Source organism: Balaenoptera borealis (genome assembly GCF_965194805.1).
Source record: "Balaenoptera borealis genome assembly, chromosome: 5".
Classification (NCBI taxonomy): domain Eukaryota; kingdom Metazoa; phylum Chordata; class Mammalia; order Artiodactyla; family Balaenopteridae; genus Balaenoptera; species Balaenoptera borealis.
Genome location: NC_138862.1, coordinates 60,734,422 through 60,751,095, shown reverse-complemented (window position 1 = coordinate 60,751,095; position 16,674 = coordinate 60,734,422). Strand labels below are relative to the sequence as shown.

Here is a 16,674-nt window from a genome sequence, read left to right as displayed (position 1 = left end):
GACTGCCTACCACAGATGGGTTCAAATTCTGGCCCTGTATTGTAGGACCACAAGCAAGTAACCCAGCCTCTCTCAGCCTTGGTTTTCTCCTCTGTGAAGTTAGGGTAATAATGCCTAATTTGCAGGGTTGTGATGAAGATTAAAGATAATGAATGTAACTCCTGCAACTCAAAAACAAAACACAACAACTCAATTAAAAATGGGCAAAGCACTTGAATGAGTATGTCTCCAAAGATATACAATGGCCAATAAGTACATTTAAAAATGCTCAACATCATTAGTCTTTGGGGAAACACAAATCAAAACTAAAATTAGATACCATTTCACACCTACTAAGATGACTATTATTTTTAAAAAATGAAATAACAAGGGTTGGTAAAAATGTGAAGAAATTGGAACCTTCCTACATTGCTCGTGGGAATGTAAATTGCATAGCTGCTGTGGAAAAGAGTTTGTTCCTCAAAAAGTTAAACATAGAATTACCATATGACCCAGCAATTCTACTCCTAGGTATATACGCAAAATAATTGAAATGGGCACTGAAACAAATACTCATATGCCAGTGTTCATAACAATAATATTCACAATAACCAAAGGTAGAAACAGCCTAAGTGTCCATCAACAGATGAATGGATAAACAAATTGTGGTATACAGTATACATACAATGGAATACTATTCAGCCACAGAAAGGAATGAAGTTCTGAAACATGCTACTGTATGGATGAACCTTGAAAATATGATTTTAAGTGAAGTGAGCCAGACACAAAAGGACAAATATTGTATGATGCCACTTGCATGAAATATCTAGAATAGGTAAATCCATAGAGACAGAAAGTACATTAGAGGTTACCAGGGACTAGGGGAAGGGAGGAATGAGGAGTTGTTGCTTAATGGATACAGAGTTTCTGAGAAGATGAAAGGGTTTTGGAAATACATAGTAGAGATGGTTGAATAACACTGTGAATGTAATTAATGTCATTGAATCATACATTTAAAAATGATTAAAATGGCAACTTTTATGTTATGCATATTTTACCATAATTTTTAAAGTAATGACTGTCATTTGGTATAGTAGGTACTCAACAAATTGTAATATTAAATACTTAACCATCAGCAGAAGCTCATGCAGAAAATAGTTTGAATGCCTTGGACTATAGCCCTCTCAGATGTGAAAAATGTTACAGAGAGGGTGAGGGAGGTCAAATTTGCTTCTACCAACAGCTACTTCCTTGGTTGCCATTTCTGGGGCACTGCATTTTCCAAAAACTTTTAGGGCTAATAATCTGAGAAAGAATTTGCTATAATCCCTATGATAGTTTGGGGGACAGACATAAGCTCAGGGTCTCAGGTAAAACTTACAGAAAAGTAAAATTTGCCTTTGTTAGATCATCTTCTTTCATCTCAGTTCCCCTCAGGATTTGAAGTGCTCTAAAATCGCTCAGTTGACTTTTTATAATGGTTACTTTCCCATGGCAATCTAGACCAGTGGTTAAGGGCTCAGGGCTTGAATCCAAGCACCCTGGGGTTTGAATCGCAGCCTGCAGTTCCTTGAGAGAGTGATCATGAGCTGGTTACCCAGTCTCTCTAATGCTTCAGTTTCTTCCTCTGTAAAATGAGGAGAACAGCGCCTAACTCATAAGCTATTGTAAGGTATAAATCCAATAATGCATATAAAGGATTTAGGAAGGAGTCTGGCAAATATCAAAGAGCACAATAAATGGCAGCTAATATTAATTTAGAGCACTATTACTTTCCTACCAAAGCTTATAAACACCTGTCTGTGGAACTTTAAATGAAGGAAGAATTATTTAACTTTAGTTTCCAGGTAGCTGATGAATAAAATAGATGACTTATTTCTCCATTCAAACATTTAATGGACACTTGCTATGTCAATGCTATTCTATTGTATGATTATATAATCGTGCTTCATTCAACTGATGGAGTGGGTAGACAAAGGAGGTGTGAACCAGATAATAGCCAGGACTGGAGTCACTGTAAGAATGAGATGAAGTTCCTCAAGCAATTAAAATCTTCCTGTTAGCTTCTAGTATCCAGGTCACCTTATGTTACAAACGTTTTTGAAAAGTCAATATGACTGTGCCAACATCTTTAATTAGAGCACACTGCTTCTTGGATATGACTAATTATGAATACTAAGTCTGTTCTAACCCTCTTGATAGGAAATAAGACTTACTTTGGTACAGTTCATGATGATTATTCAACAGCTGGACCAGAAGGCAAAGGAACCCCTGTGTGAGTGTTCAAATTGTGTAACACTCCAACAGACAGCTTTTCCTTTAAGAACATAAAGAAATAGCAAGAGAAAGCAACTACAGATCTTTCTCGACTTGTGATGGGGTTACATCCCAATAAACCCATCATAAGTTGAAAGTATCCCAAGTCGAAAATGCCTTTAAACACACCTTACCTACCAAACATCACAGCTGAACCTAGCCTACCTTAAACACATTCAGAACACTTACATTAGCCTACAGTTGGGCAAAATCATCTAACACAAAGCCTATTTTATAATAAAGTGTTGAATATCTCATGTAATTTATTGAATACTGTACTGAAAATAAAAAACAGAATGGTTGTATGGGTACAAGTGGTTGCAAGTGTATTGGTTGTTTATTCTCGTGGTCACGTGGCTGACTGGGAATGATGGCTCGCTGCCACTGCCCCAGCATCACGAGAGAGTATCTTACCACACATCACTAGCCTGGGAAAATGTCAAAATGCAAAATTCCAAGTGTGGTTCTTACTGAATAGCTGTCACACCATCATAAAGTCGAAAAATCTCAAGTCAAACCGTCCTAAGTCAAAGACCATTTGTAAAAGGAAACTTTAGGCATCACTGAACTTCAGAAAATCCATAACAATTTTTGAGGTATAAGAAAAAGGAAGAAAAATCATTAAGAGGGTTAAGTGATTGTGTGAGAGTTTTTAAAAAATATTTTTCAATGGACATAAGTTTAAGTTTCTAGAACAAATACTTCATCAATTGTCTCTTAAGCACCTAAACATACCACCAAGGGTAAACAGCAAGAACAAAACTATCTTTTAATTTAAAAAAAGAACCAAGTTTGAAACTTTGGAGGAAACTAATAGGGACAGGCTTCTCTGAAAGGAAAAATAGCCTATAAAAAAGAAAAATTAGTTTCACGAGAGGAAAACTAAATACATCACAGGAACATGATTAAATCTAGTAATTAGGACAAGCCCAAAGAAACTACACATGAATACAAAACATCAGCTGATCCACTTCATTTTCCTGAACTATCTGATATTTTGCTTCATTATTTCAGAAAATGCTGCTTTTTCATTTCCATCAATTGTTCTAATCATACAGCGTCATTTACTTCATATTTATCACATGATTTTCTCATATGCACTTAGTTTTCTCTGAATTTCTAATTGTATTTCTTTGTAGTTGCTGCTCTTACTATTTTTCATTCACAGAGATTTTTTTCCCTTCCTCTCATCAATATCATACTTTCCACTTTCAGGTTCTTAACAATCAATTCATAATATATATGACTCTCTTTAGAGACATTTTTCATGGATCTTCTGATAGTATGTTATAATTTAGACTCTTTAATTTTAGGCCCGCTAATCAGTTGTTAAACCAGGAGATTTTTAAATTTCATTCAGGGGTTATTTCCAATAGTTATTAACTCTTCATAATGACAGGGGGGAAAAATCAATCAAAAGTGACCCAGAACTAATACAGATGTTAAATTTGGCAGATTAGGGCATTAAAACCATTATTACAACTGCATTCTTTACGTTCAAAAAATTAAGTAGAGGTATGCAAAGGAAAAACAGCTAAATTGAATTTCTAGTAATGAAAACTACAATATGGGAGATGAAAATTTTATTGAATGGGATTAATGGCAGGTTAGACATCACAGAAGAAAATATTAGTGAACTTGACATAAAAACAGAAACTATCAAAAATGAAACACAGGAAGAATTTTTAAATATATGTATATTTATAGAAAGACAGAGAGCCAGAAGGAGAGAGACAAAGAGGAGAGAAATAAATGTCAGCCAGATTGGAAAGAAATAAAAGTGTCATTATTTTCAAATAACATGATTATCTATGTGTAAAATCCAAAAGAATCTACAAAAAAAAAAAAAACTGAAGAAAAATCACTAGAACAGATAAGTGCAAGCTGGAAGGATACAAGATCAATATGTAAAAAACAATTGTATGTTTCTTTTTTTTTTTAGAGAATATATTTCATTCTTTCTTTCTCTCCTTCTTTCTCTCTCTCTCTCTCTCTTTCTTTCTTTCTTTTTGGCTGCATTGGGTCTTCATTGCTGCACGTGGGCTTTCTCTAGTTGCGGCGAGCAGGGGCTAGTCTTCATTGCGGTGCGCAGGCTTCTCATTGCGGTGGCTTCTCTTGTTGCAGAGCACGGGCTCTCGGCACTCAGGCTTCCATAGTTGCAGCATGCAGGCTCAGTAGTTGTGGCTTGTGGGCTCTAGAGCGCAGGCTCAGTAGTTGTGGCGCAAGGGCCCAGTTGCTCCACGGCATGTGGGATCTTCCCGGACCAGGGCTCAAACCTGTGTCCCCTGCATTGGCAGGCGCTTCTTAACCACTGCACCACCAGGGAAGCCCCAATAATTGTATATCTCTATACACTACCAACAAATAATTGGAAATTGATATTATAAAATAATATCATTTACGATAGAATTAAGAGCAATAGAATTATTGCATAGGAGCATATCTCTCCTTAGAGATACATCTGACGAAAAGAATGAAAGACCTATACACTAAAAACTATAAAATATTGCTGAGAATAACTAAGAAAGACCTAAATAAATCAAGAAATATATCTTTGTTCATATGTGGAAAGATTCAACATTGATTTATAAGGAAGACCCTAAATTGATCTATGGAATAAATGCAATTCCAATCAAAGTCCCTACATACTTTTGGGGTAAAAAGTAACAAGCTGATTTTAAAGTTTGTATGGAACTGCAGAGTACCTAAAATGGCCAAACAACTTTGAGAAAGAAGAACAAAGTCAGAGAGGTCTGACATTACCTGATTTCAAGACTTAGCTACAGTAATCAAGATTGTTTTAACTGATAAACAGATCAATGGAATGAAAGAGAAAGTCCAGAAATATACCTATACATATATGGACACTCATTTTTGACAAAGGCACAAAGGCAATTCAATGGAGAAAGAATAGGCTTTTCAACAAGTAAAGGTAGGGAAAAAATGGACATCCTTGTATAAAAATATGAACTTCAATCCATGCTTTGTACCATAAACAAAAACTAACTTAAAATATATCCAGGCTTCCTTGGTGGTGCAGTGGTTAAGAATCCGCCTGCCAATGCAGAGGACATGGGTTCAAGCCCTGGTCTGGGAAGATCCCACATGCGGCGCAGCAACTAAGCCCGTGCACCACAACTACTGAGCCTGCACTCTAGTACCCGTGAACCACAACCACTGAAGTCTGTGCACCTAGAGCCCGTGCTCCACAACAAGAGAAGCCACCGCAATGAGAAGCCTACACACTGCAACGAAGAGTAGCCCCCGCTCACCGCAACTAGAGAAAGCCTGCGCACAGCAACAAAGACCCAACACAGCCAAAAATACAATAAAATAAATAAATTTATTTAAATATATATCTATATAAATATATATACAGCAGACCTAAATGTAAAACCTAATACTATGAAAGCTCTAGAAAAAAAAAAAAAAAGAAAATCTCTATGACCTTGGGTTAGGCAAAATTTCTTATATAAGACACCAAAACACAATCCATTAAAAAGAAAGTGTTGATAAATTGGACTTCATCAAAATATTAAACTTTTGCCCTTCAAAAGACACTATTAAAAGAATGAAGAGACAGACATAGACTGGAAAGAATATATTTGCAAAGTTTACATCAGATAAAGAGCTTTTATCCAGAATGTATAATGAACTCTCAAAACTCAGTAATAAGAAAATAAATGTCCAATATAAAATGGGGAAAGGATTTGAATAGACACTTCTCCAACACAAAAATATAGAGGTGGTAAATAAGCACATAAAAATATGCTCAACATCATTATTCATTAGGGAGAACACAAGTTAAAACCAAAATGAGATATCCCCTCATATCTATTAGTATGACTAAAATTAAAAAGGCTGGCCATATAAGTGCCAATAAGGATGTAGGGGAACTGGAACTTTCATACGCTGTTGTTGGGAATGTAAAGATGGTTCAACCACTTGTGTGGTACTGTTTTACACCTATCACGTGATCCAACCATTACACTCCTAGGAATGTATCCAAGAGAAAAGAAGCACACATCAATACAAAGACTTGTGATTTGTACAGGTATGTTCATAGCTGCCTTATTTCTAATAACTAAACAGTGGAATGCTACTCAGCATTAAAAAGAAATGAATTATGGATACAAACAACAACATGAGTGGATATAAAATAACTGTGCCAAGTGAAAGGTAAAAAAGAGTACATACTGTATGATTCTATTTAAATAAAAATTCTTCACAATGCAAACTAATTTATATGGACAGAAAACAGAGCAATGGTTGCCTAGGGAAGGGGGATGGATACAGGAAGGATAGTTGGGCAGGATTACACATGGGCACAAGGAAACTTTGGGGGATGATGAATATGTTGACTATCTTGATCATAGTCAAGGGTGTCAAATTTATGTTAAAACTTATCAAATTGCATATTTTAAGTATGTGCAGTTCATCAGTTATACTACAATTTAAACAATAAAAACTCTAGATGTGATTATGAAGCCTAGTTAGCATGAGAGACACTGCATCAGTCCTACGTCATGGATACCAACACAGCCATCCCGCTCAGACTGTGCTCTCGTTCTACAGCAACATTGCAAAGGTTACAGGGACAGTCTGGAATGCAAAGGGAATACTCGCTCCCTGGTTTTGTGAACTTTTGCCTATACTGCCTAAGGTTGCACAGTTTTGTGGATGTTTCCTTTACTTTAATCGGACTGCTAAACCTTTTCAAACTTATAATCCAATCCATCATTGTCCCTAAAGTCTTAGTCCCATAAGTATTGTCAAGTCAGATCTCCCTATCCTCTGCTTTTAGATCAATTGGTATTTTACATGCGACTAACATGTTTTATAATTTTAAACTGTTTTATAGTGTTATAAATAGAAATGCTTTCTATGTAACCCTTTTGAATCCTAATTGAACTATCCGACGTTGCAATATACTAGTTATCCCTCCTCACTTTGAATTAACTTCAAACCTGAAAGTAAAACTATCTAGATTTTTCAACCACAAGGCTGATAACTTTTAAAAGTCAATTGATGTCTTAAATCGTATCAATATTTTCATAAGTCAGTCTACCAAGGAAATAGAAACAAAAGCAAAAATAAACAAATGGGACCTAATCAAATTTATAAGCTTTTGCACAGCAAAGGAAACCATAAACAAAATGAAAAGAAAACCTACAGACTAGGAGAAAATATTTGCAAATGATGCAACCGACAAGGGCTTTATTTCCAAAATATACAAACAGCTCGTACAACTAAGTAACAAAAAACAAACAATCCAATCAAAAAATGGACAGATGACCTAAATAGACATTTCTCCAAAGAAGGCATACAGATGGCCAATAGGCACATGAAAAGATGCTCAACATCACTAATTATTAGAGAAATGCAAATCAAAACCACAATGAGGTACCACCCCACACCTGTCAGAAGAGCCATCATTTAAAAGTCTACAAATAATATATGCTGGAGAGGGTGTGGACAAGAGGGAACCCTTCTACACTGTTGGTGGGAATATAAATTGGTGCAGCCACAATGGAGAACAGTATGGAGGTTCCTTAAAAAACTAAAAATAGAGTTGCCATATGATCAGCAATCCCACTCCTGGACATATATCTGGACAAAACTGTAATTCAAAAAGATACATGCACCCCTATGTTCATAGACGCACTATTTACAATAGCCAAGACATGGAAGCAACCTAAATGTCCGTCAACAGAGGAACAGCTAAAGAAGATGTGGATGTATATACAATGGAATATTACTCAGCCATCAAAAAGAATGAAATAATGCCATTTGCAGCTACATGTATGGACCTAAAGATTATCATACTAAGTGAAGTAAATCAGAAAGAGAAAGACAAATACCATATTACTTATATGTGGAATCTAAAATATGACACAAATGAACTTATCTACGAAACAGAAATGGACTCACAGACATAGAGAATAGACTTGTGGTTGCCAAGGGGCGCGGGGTCTGGGGGGGTAGGAGGTCCGCATGGGAGGGATGGATTGGGAGTTCGGGACTAGCAGATGCAAACTACTATATATACAGTGGATAAACAACAAGGAACTACTGTATAGCACAGGGAACTATATTCAATATCCTGTAATAAACCATAATGGAAAAGAAAAAAAAAATCACTTCATGTCTTATTGTCTCTATTTGCCAGTCTCTGCTATTACATGAGTAATAAAGATTGCTATGGAACTTAGTTACTTTGCTTAGCTAACTTGTGAGTAATTGAGGTATTTTCATAATGTTACACATTTTATTGACTGTGATTACAGGCATTTAATGTCACCTCATTTCAACGTTTACACTTTTGCTGGGGTTTATCATCATCCTTGGATATGTCTGGTGACCCAGCACAATGTCACTTGACATCCTTTAACTAGACTAGGGCTACACACTTTTGGCCTCTATTTTACAGAGAATTCTGAAAATATCTCCCAGTTACTGCAAATCAGACAAAAGCAATTGTGTGCAATAACATTCTCCCCTTAGAATTCAGGGAGTCTTCCACCAGAAAAGTTTCCTATTTAGTAGCAGATTCATAAGCTCCTCCATCGCCCGCCCTTCTTCCCCCGCCCTTCTTCCCTTCCCCCCTGTCCCCCACAAGGACTAAGGCACTTGACAAGTCTCTGGTTCAGCCTCAAGTGGTTTCTTTTGAAAGAAAATCACTGATGAGTAGATTAGAGCGGATTGGAGATACCTGCCAGGGGGAATTTCCTAAGAACTGAGAGCAGACAAGCCTTCCCCAAGTCCTAGGACAGTTGTTCCTTCTTCATTGTGGGTGACTACATGAAGCAGATTTTGCTCTGAACATTAGTGATAAGTGACTTGAAAGCAAGAGGAGACTTTGTTTTACTTGAGGGATTTCAAACGGAAGAAAAAAAAATCTTTGCAATATGCTCCAAGCCTGTGTCTCTCTTTCCCATGGAAGGAGGCAAGGTAGAAAGTGACTGTCTGAGACAAGACAGAATGCCTGCCTTCAAAAGAACAGAGAAAAGCAGGTAATAAGTCCAAGTCCATCACATGGAAAACTGACAACATGATTGTGTAAGATCAGAAACGCTGGCCTTCCCCACACATCTTTAGAGATGTCAAGGGCAGAAAGAATAATGGATTCAGGATTCAGAGGGGACCTGGCAGGGCATGCCTTCTGAAACACAACTAGGTGTAAAACCACCAGTTGGATGGAAACAAAAAGAGGAAACTGAGTCTAACACACTGACTTGGAGGTGGACCAAAGTCACATTGGCCGTGTCATTTTGGGATATCATTTAGGGCCTACTATCTCGGTCACTTAGATGAACAGGGACAGAAGCTGGTTGACACCTTGACCATATTTTATGAATCAAGAATCAGAACACACGATCTGACAGACATGAATTTACTTACAGGATAGAATATTTTAAATTAAAACTGACCAGGAGACTCCAGAATGTGTGGTGACAAAAGAATAGGGCAACAAGACAATCTAAGTTGTACCTACTCAGTGAACTCAACAAAAAAGCTAAGCTGAAACTGGTTCACACACTCAAACTGTGTGTATGTGTTCATTTATACCCAGAAAAACTGAACAAATGAAATTTAAGATGCTTATTTTAAGATTTCCCTTTCTAGACTTTGATGTTGTATACCTTTGTCTTTTTTTTTAATATTATTTTTTTTCACATCTTTATTGGAGTGTAAGTGCTTTACAGTGTTGTGTTAGTTTTTGCTGTACAACAAAGTGAATCAGCTATACGTATGCATATATCCCCATCTCGCCTCCCTCTTGCATCTCCCTCCCACCCTCCCTATCCCACCCCTCTAGGTCATTGCAAAGCACCGAGCTGATCTCCCTGTGCTATGAGGCTGCTTCCCACTAGCTATCTATTTTACATTTGGTAGTGTATATATGTCAATGCTACTCTCCCACTTCATCCCAGCTTCCCCTTCCCCCGCCGTACCCTCAAGTCTGTTCTCTACGTCTGCGTCTTTATTCCTGCCCTACCACTGGGTTCATCAGTACCACTTTTTAAAATGCCATATATATGCGTTAGCATACGGTATTTGTTTTTCTCTTTCTGACTTACTTCACTCTGTATGACAGATTCTAGGTCCACACACCTTACTACAAATAACTCAATTTAGTGTACGAAGGACTCCAAGATACACATAAACCACAAGAAGGGGAGGGGAGAGTGTTTGAGAAAAATTCCAATTAGGATACAAGGAAAGTGTGTTCCTCCTCAACCCTTCCCCCAGCCCGCAGTGCCCACCAAGCCATAAAGGCTCTCATATGCAGCAGAGATGCTCTGTGCCAGCAGACCTTGAGAAACAGAAGTCCAGTGTAGGCCCAGTTGACTCGGGAACCCCTGAGAGGAAGGGAGAGGGAGGCTTCCAGGCTGGAGAAGCAGCCCTTCTTCAGTGAGGTCCGCCACTGTCTCTGACGGCCCATGTAAGCGTTAACTGTCTGCTATCCTCTTTATTTCCCTTCTCATTCCAGGTATTCTAGCGCTGGCTACCGTAAGAAATCCAGCACAGTACTTCTCAAACTCTATGTTATGTAAGTTCAGGGTTTTTTTAAAATTTCCAACCCATACATTAGATTGGAACAATGAAAAAGAAAGGCATATAAGCCTAAAATTTAAATACTAACAGAGATAAAATTATTTTGTCCAATTGTTATAAATGTTTCTGAACACTTACTCTCTATTTCTGTATTTATCTTATCTCAGACCAGTAACAAAGTTCACCTACCGACCCCACTTGGTAAACCATGCTTGGAACCCTACAGAATGTTCTTTTGACAATTGGAATAGGTGGACATAAATGTCATTAGACAACCCTGTGTCTTAGGATCGGAAGCTCAACTAATATCTGTCATAAAATAGTCACCCAGGAGAGGTGAGAGCTGTATGAGCTACTGAAGAAAAGCCTGATCTCTAGTAGAAAACTGAGGTTGAAACAGAGAAAGAAACAGGGAACAGTGAACAGGAGGAGAGAAATAGATACACGGGAGCTTGGAGAAAGAAATATACAGAAATTTATGATCTGCTTCAAAGAGAAAAATAAGTTTAATCAGGACATTGAAAGACTGAATATACAATCAGACAATGGCCAGACCATATATACAAACAGAACTTTGCCTTACAACCTGCAGCAACCTGCCCAGGAAGCCAACCAGTTATTTACAGTAAACAACCCCAGAAGCCAGTTTGCTATAAGTCAGACTTGTAGGAAGCCAGACTGCTAACTCTAAGTGACAATCCAGGAAGCGAAACAATAACTTATGTAACAATCAGCCAAAAACAACCAGGACTTGATTAATAACTGACAGCTTCCCTAAGTTTTGTCCCTTCTTCCCTGGTTTTTGTCCCTCCTTCCCTAATTTTGTCCTAACCAGAAAAAGCCAAATATGCACCCCTAACCAATCTCACAGGAAGCCCTGCTACCAGGTAGCCCACTTAGAGCTTCCCCATGCCAACAGCCATCAATCAGGGCATAGCAGAAGCCTTCCCGTTTTTCACTATAAAGCTACCTGCCTCTGGGTCTCTGCCTAACTTTGAGTCTCTACCAAAACGCAAATGACAGTGGCTGACTCCCTTGCCATGGCACGCTCTGAATAGTCTTTGGTTCTCTCATTTAGTTGGTCTTCATTTATTTCCACAGTGTGCTTACTTTTGTTCAGAGACCTCAGTGCTGTTCGTGTTGGACGACAGAGTTTCCATAAGCATTTCAGAGAAATTTGCACATTCTTAATAACCAAGTCCAATTCTATCACTATCTTGGCAACTCCATTTCCCTCATGCCCATATCCAATCTATCAGTAAGTCCTGTCAAATCTGTATCCAAAATCTAACCCAAATGGATTCACTACTTCTCCATCTCCAGTACCACCACTGAATCCAAGAAAACACCCACGTGCTCTGGATTGCCACAACGGCCTCTTCACTGGTCACTGCTTCCTCTCTTGCTCCTGCTGTGATCCATTCTTATACAACAGCCAGAGAGATGTGCGTATCAAATATATCATTTCTCCTCCACGTGTAAGCCTTCCAATGGCTTCCATCCCACTTAGAATAAAATCCAAACTCCTATACCATCTGGCATACTCCTTCTCCAGCCTCACCTTGTTCTACCCCTCCTGTCATCTGCTACCCGCCGGTGACACTGGCCTTCTCAAATGTGCCGAACATGTTCCCATCTCAGGGCCCCCGTGCTAGCTGTTCCCTCTGCCAGGAATACTCTTCCCCCTGACCTCTGCATGGCTGGCTGTTTTTTGTCGTTCAGATCTGAGCTTAGCCATCACATTTTCAGAGAAGCAAAGAAAACACCTACTTTACCATAGTCACCCAATCACCGTCACATCATCCAATTCTACCTCTCTGTATAATGTTTACCATTTCCTGAGACTTTCTTTTGTTAGTTGGTTTTATTCTCTGTCTCCCGCTACCAGAGCAGGGATCTGTCTGTCATGATTATTGACTGTATCCCCAGGCCTAAAACAGACCTGGTATAAATCGATGCTCAATAAGTATTTGTTGAACAAATAAATGAATGAATAAAAAATTGAACTGCCTGAGACTTTGGACTCTGGTAGGTGAAACCATTCTCCTTCACCATATCCCAGCTCAAACCTAACTCCCATGCACTGTAGCACCCAAATCAGTTTCCAGCTTCTCTGGAAAGTCTTCCCATTCCACTCAGATGCTGTGTTTTCTCTCTTTCTCACACACAGCTCTGTCTGAAGGGTTCATTTGAATTCGATCACATCCTACCTTGAGGCCTTTCTCTGGCAGCCTGCTGCCTAGTCCTGTTCAGGTCTCCCTTTGCTTCTTAACTTAGCACATGTGCATGTTGTACCCACACACGTGCAAACACACATCTTTGTACCTTCCATAAGTAGTGCAGTGAATATAGCGAAAACTCAGGAACTAGTTGTTGAATAAATTTCTCAGATGCATATCAGGTAAAATTAGGACAACATAAGGCTAAGTTGTGTAGGCCAGAGCCAACGATGAATGAGGTCAAAGCAGAGACTTCAGAGCACTTCCTCAGTTCTACATGGATTCCCTATTGGTGTAATGGCCCATGTTTCCCATTGCCCGTTCATTGGTTTGTTCTGTGCAAAGTTATTTCATCTCTTTTTTCCTCTCTAGGATGCATCCTGTGCTCCAAAGGCAATGTTATGCATGGATTAGGATAACATTATTGAGGACAGGCTTATATGCCCAGTGGGCAGCCAGCCAGAAATTGCAGCATGAATGACATTTTCTTTGCTTGGCAAAGAAAGCGTTGCTTCACCACCCCGGAGCTCAAACACCACTTCACCTGGTTGGTGAAGGCTTCTTGCTATTTTATTGAAATTATACTCCTGAAAACTCATATAGTAGTTGCTCCCTTAGAGTCTGGTTTGTAACACTAGCTCTTTCTAAAGTATGTAAAAGAGCTAAAATAATGTTTTTAGGAGTGAATTTTCAAAAAAGATCAGCAATTCCACAGGTTACTCCGGCTTTTTTCCCCATCTGCTGTGACAGCAGGTGTGATTTCACAAGCCCACTCCCATCAATCATCCTCTCCAACCTGTCTCTGGTGCCTGACAAGGTGTTTATGTGCATAACATGGAAACCATCACTAGATCTTGCGAACGAGTAAGGCTGCCTTTCACAATCCTCCAAAGGAAGACTTCCATGGAAACCTAGGTGCTGGGTTCAGGTGGGTGATTTATTTAATCACCGCGGTCTTACCTCCATCCAGGAGTTGCAAACTCAAAGCCTTCAGGGGCAGGTGGGTATTATGAAAGTCGGAAGCATCCTAGTGTAAAACAACAGAGGAGAAAACTGCGGCCAAAGTACATAGTGCATACTCCATCTAAAAAGTATTTGCATTCGTTTTACATAAAAGTGTGCTGGCTAAACCCAAGTTTAACGTGGCCGGGTATAATGTGAGCACCAGTTTTCAATCTCTATGCTTCTATTAAGTCGGCATCCTAGCCTGAGGCCCAAGCACTGATGCTTTCCAAAGAATCTTAGAATTCATAAAATTATGGACAATGGAAACTGGAAGTGATCTTAGAATTTATTTATTTCAACTTCATCTTTCCAAGTAAGGGAACCAAAACCCAAAGGTTGATAAACCAACCAAAGGGTATACAGCAAGCATGTACCATAGTCAAGACAAAACTCTAGCCTCCAACTCTGATGATTTTTCAGCTGCTTGCCATCACTTTTCCTATGTGTTAGTAACAACCTTACGCTTCATGTTTGCTTAATATAAATATCACTTTAAAGGTTTATCACAGTGATATTAATAACAGTAAAAGGTTCAAATGATAGAGGCTGGATTAAAATGTTATGCCAATGCAATAAAAGGGAATTTAGTCATTTAAGATAACAATAATGTAAAATGTGTACAAATATTATTCACAATTATTTTACATGATAAACAACAACTACAAAATTAAGATTTCAACTATGTAAAAGTATGTGGGCATGTGGACAAAGACAAGAATGAAATTTGCAAAATGAAATTAATTAGAGTGGCATGATTATTGTCATTCTTTTAAAAATCATTTTAATGCTGTTATAATATTCCTTATAGCATTTTAGATTATTCTCTTTAACATGGGGGTTCATTTTAATCTCAAAGGTAGCCAGTTACCACTTCCTACCTTCTTTCTTGTTAGCAAAACCTCGTATTTTGTTCAGTTATCCAGGCTTTTCCCTTGTGACTAAGGAGAATGTCCTGATAAATCTGTCAATAGCAGTGTTTCCATTCCCTTTGTTAGTGATTGGCTCAAGCATGGGCATATGATATAAATCTGGCAAGTGAAATGTAAAAGAATTTGGTGTGCAACTGCTTGGAATGGGTTTCCTAATCTTAAAAGCAGGTCTCTTTTTCCACTTCTGGATGTTGTTGTGAGAATATGAACACCTGGAGCTGCTGCAGGCATTTTGTGACCATGAGGCAAGCCAGCCTAAGGACAAGACCTATAAGCTGAGATTGGCAGAGCAGAAAGATAGAAATGATCCCTAATGAATTAGTGTGAAGTCACCTACCTCTGTACATCTTCTGTGTGATAATCAACTCCTTATCATTTAATTCAGTTGAGAAGTTTTCCTGTTGTTTGCCAAAGCCCCAGCCAAAATAATAAACTTAATTATCCCCTTGTATTTTGGGAAGCATAGTGGGATACCTTTGTGGAGAGGGGAGCATACCCTATATTTTCTTCTCCTTTTCTCTTCCTAAGGCATAGGCAGCATGACTAAATTGAAATTCTCTGGTGTCTCATTTCAGGGGTGTGATCAAGATGGATATAAGCACAATTCTTGTGCCTGAACTACCAGTTATGGTTCTACTAAGCACCCTAATATGACCAGGAACTGATGACAATCAGTACTTTAATATGGCATCTTTAAACCATAAGAGAGTTGAAACCAGTGTGAGAGAGAAATCCTCTCTTAAGGGAAAATACAATAAGAAAGAGGAGGAAATGAGCATTTCTAGGAATAGGAATGCCAGCCCAATAAATCTGAGTTTTTAAAAATTCCCTCAAGAGTTCTAGTGACACCAAATACCCTTGTTTGGATGCTTGTATTTGTCCTTTTTCAAACCAGCTACTTTGTAATAATCTGTCATTTTTCTTTACTCTGGGAGTGACTATTTCAATCAGGGCAGTGCAGTAGGATATCTGGACATCAATGACAAGCTTGCAAAGGGGCTGTGGAGGGGACAAAAGCTACCACTGAATGCGAGATCATTGTCATTAACATACAAAGTTCTACAACTCCTGTCTGCTGGGGAGAACTGAACTTTTGAGGATTAGAAAATGTAACCCACAGAGAATGGACTGCAGATATACCTTATACATGCTGAGAATCTTGAAAAGTCAGATATGAAGATGAAGGAGCTCCTTTGTGCTCTAGGGCAGGGATCAAACTATTATAAAGGCACTTACCCAAGAGAGGCTTACTCAAGCCTCAATTTATGGCAACAATAATAATAGTCTATTTTTAATCTGAGAGAACATTTCCTCCTGGGAAATCCTAAAGTGTTTAAAACTACTTTTTTTTTTTTTTTACAAAATAAACATATATTTTTCATCTATATTTAGGGATTTGCCAAAAAAAAAAAAAAAGCACAACCTATTCTATAATAGAATGTTGTCAACTATGAAAAAGTTAAAGAACCTCTACTATCCCTCCATCTTATTCCCCCTATTGTCCCTCACCCCTTAATGTAAAACAGTTGAAACATGCCTCACCCAATCTAGAGCTTCTAGGTCTCTTTTGGGCGCCCAGATCCTTGCTTTCTTAGCCATCTCTACTTCTGTCATAACGTTTCTCGTACTTCTCCCTCATCTCTCACCCCACACACATACAGCCTCCT

At 38.4% G+C, this 16,674-nt stretch overlaps 1 long non-coding RNA gene across 1 annotated transcript in view; it reads right to left on the bottom strand.

Annotated features, from left to right (window-relative positions):
* LOC309630065 overlaps nucleotides 1-16,674 on the bottom strand; it is a 62,787-nt gene that overhangs the window by 11,689 nt on the left and 34,424 nt on the right. The window lies entirely within an intron of this gene.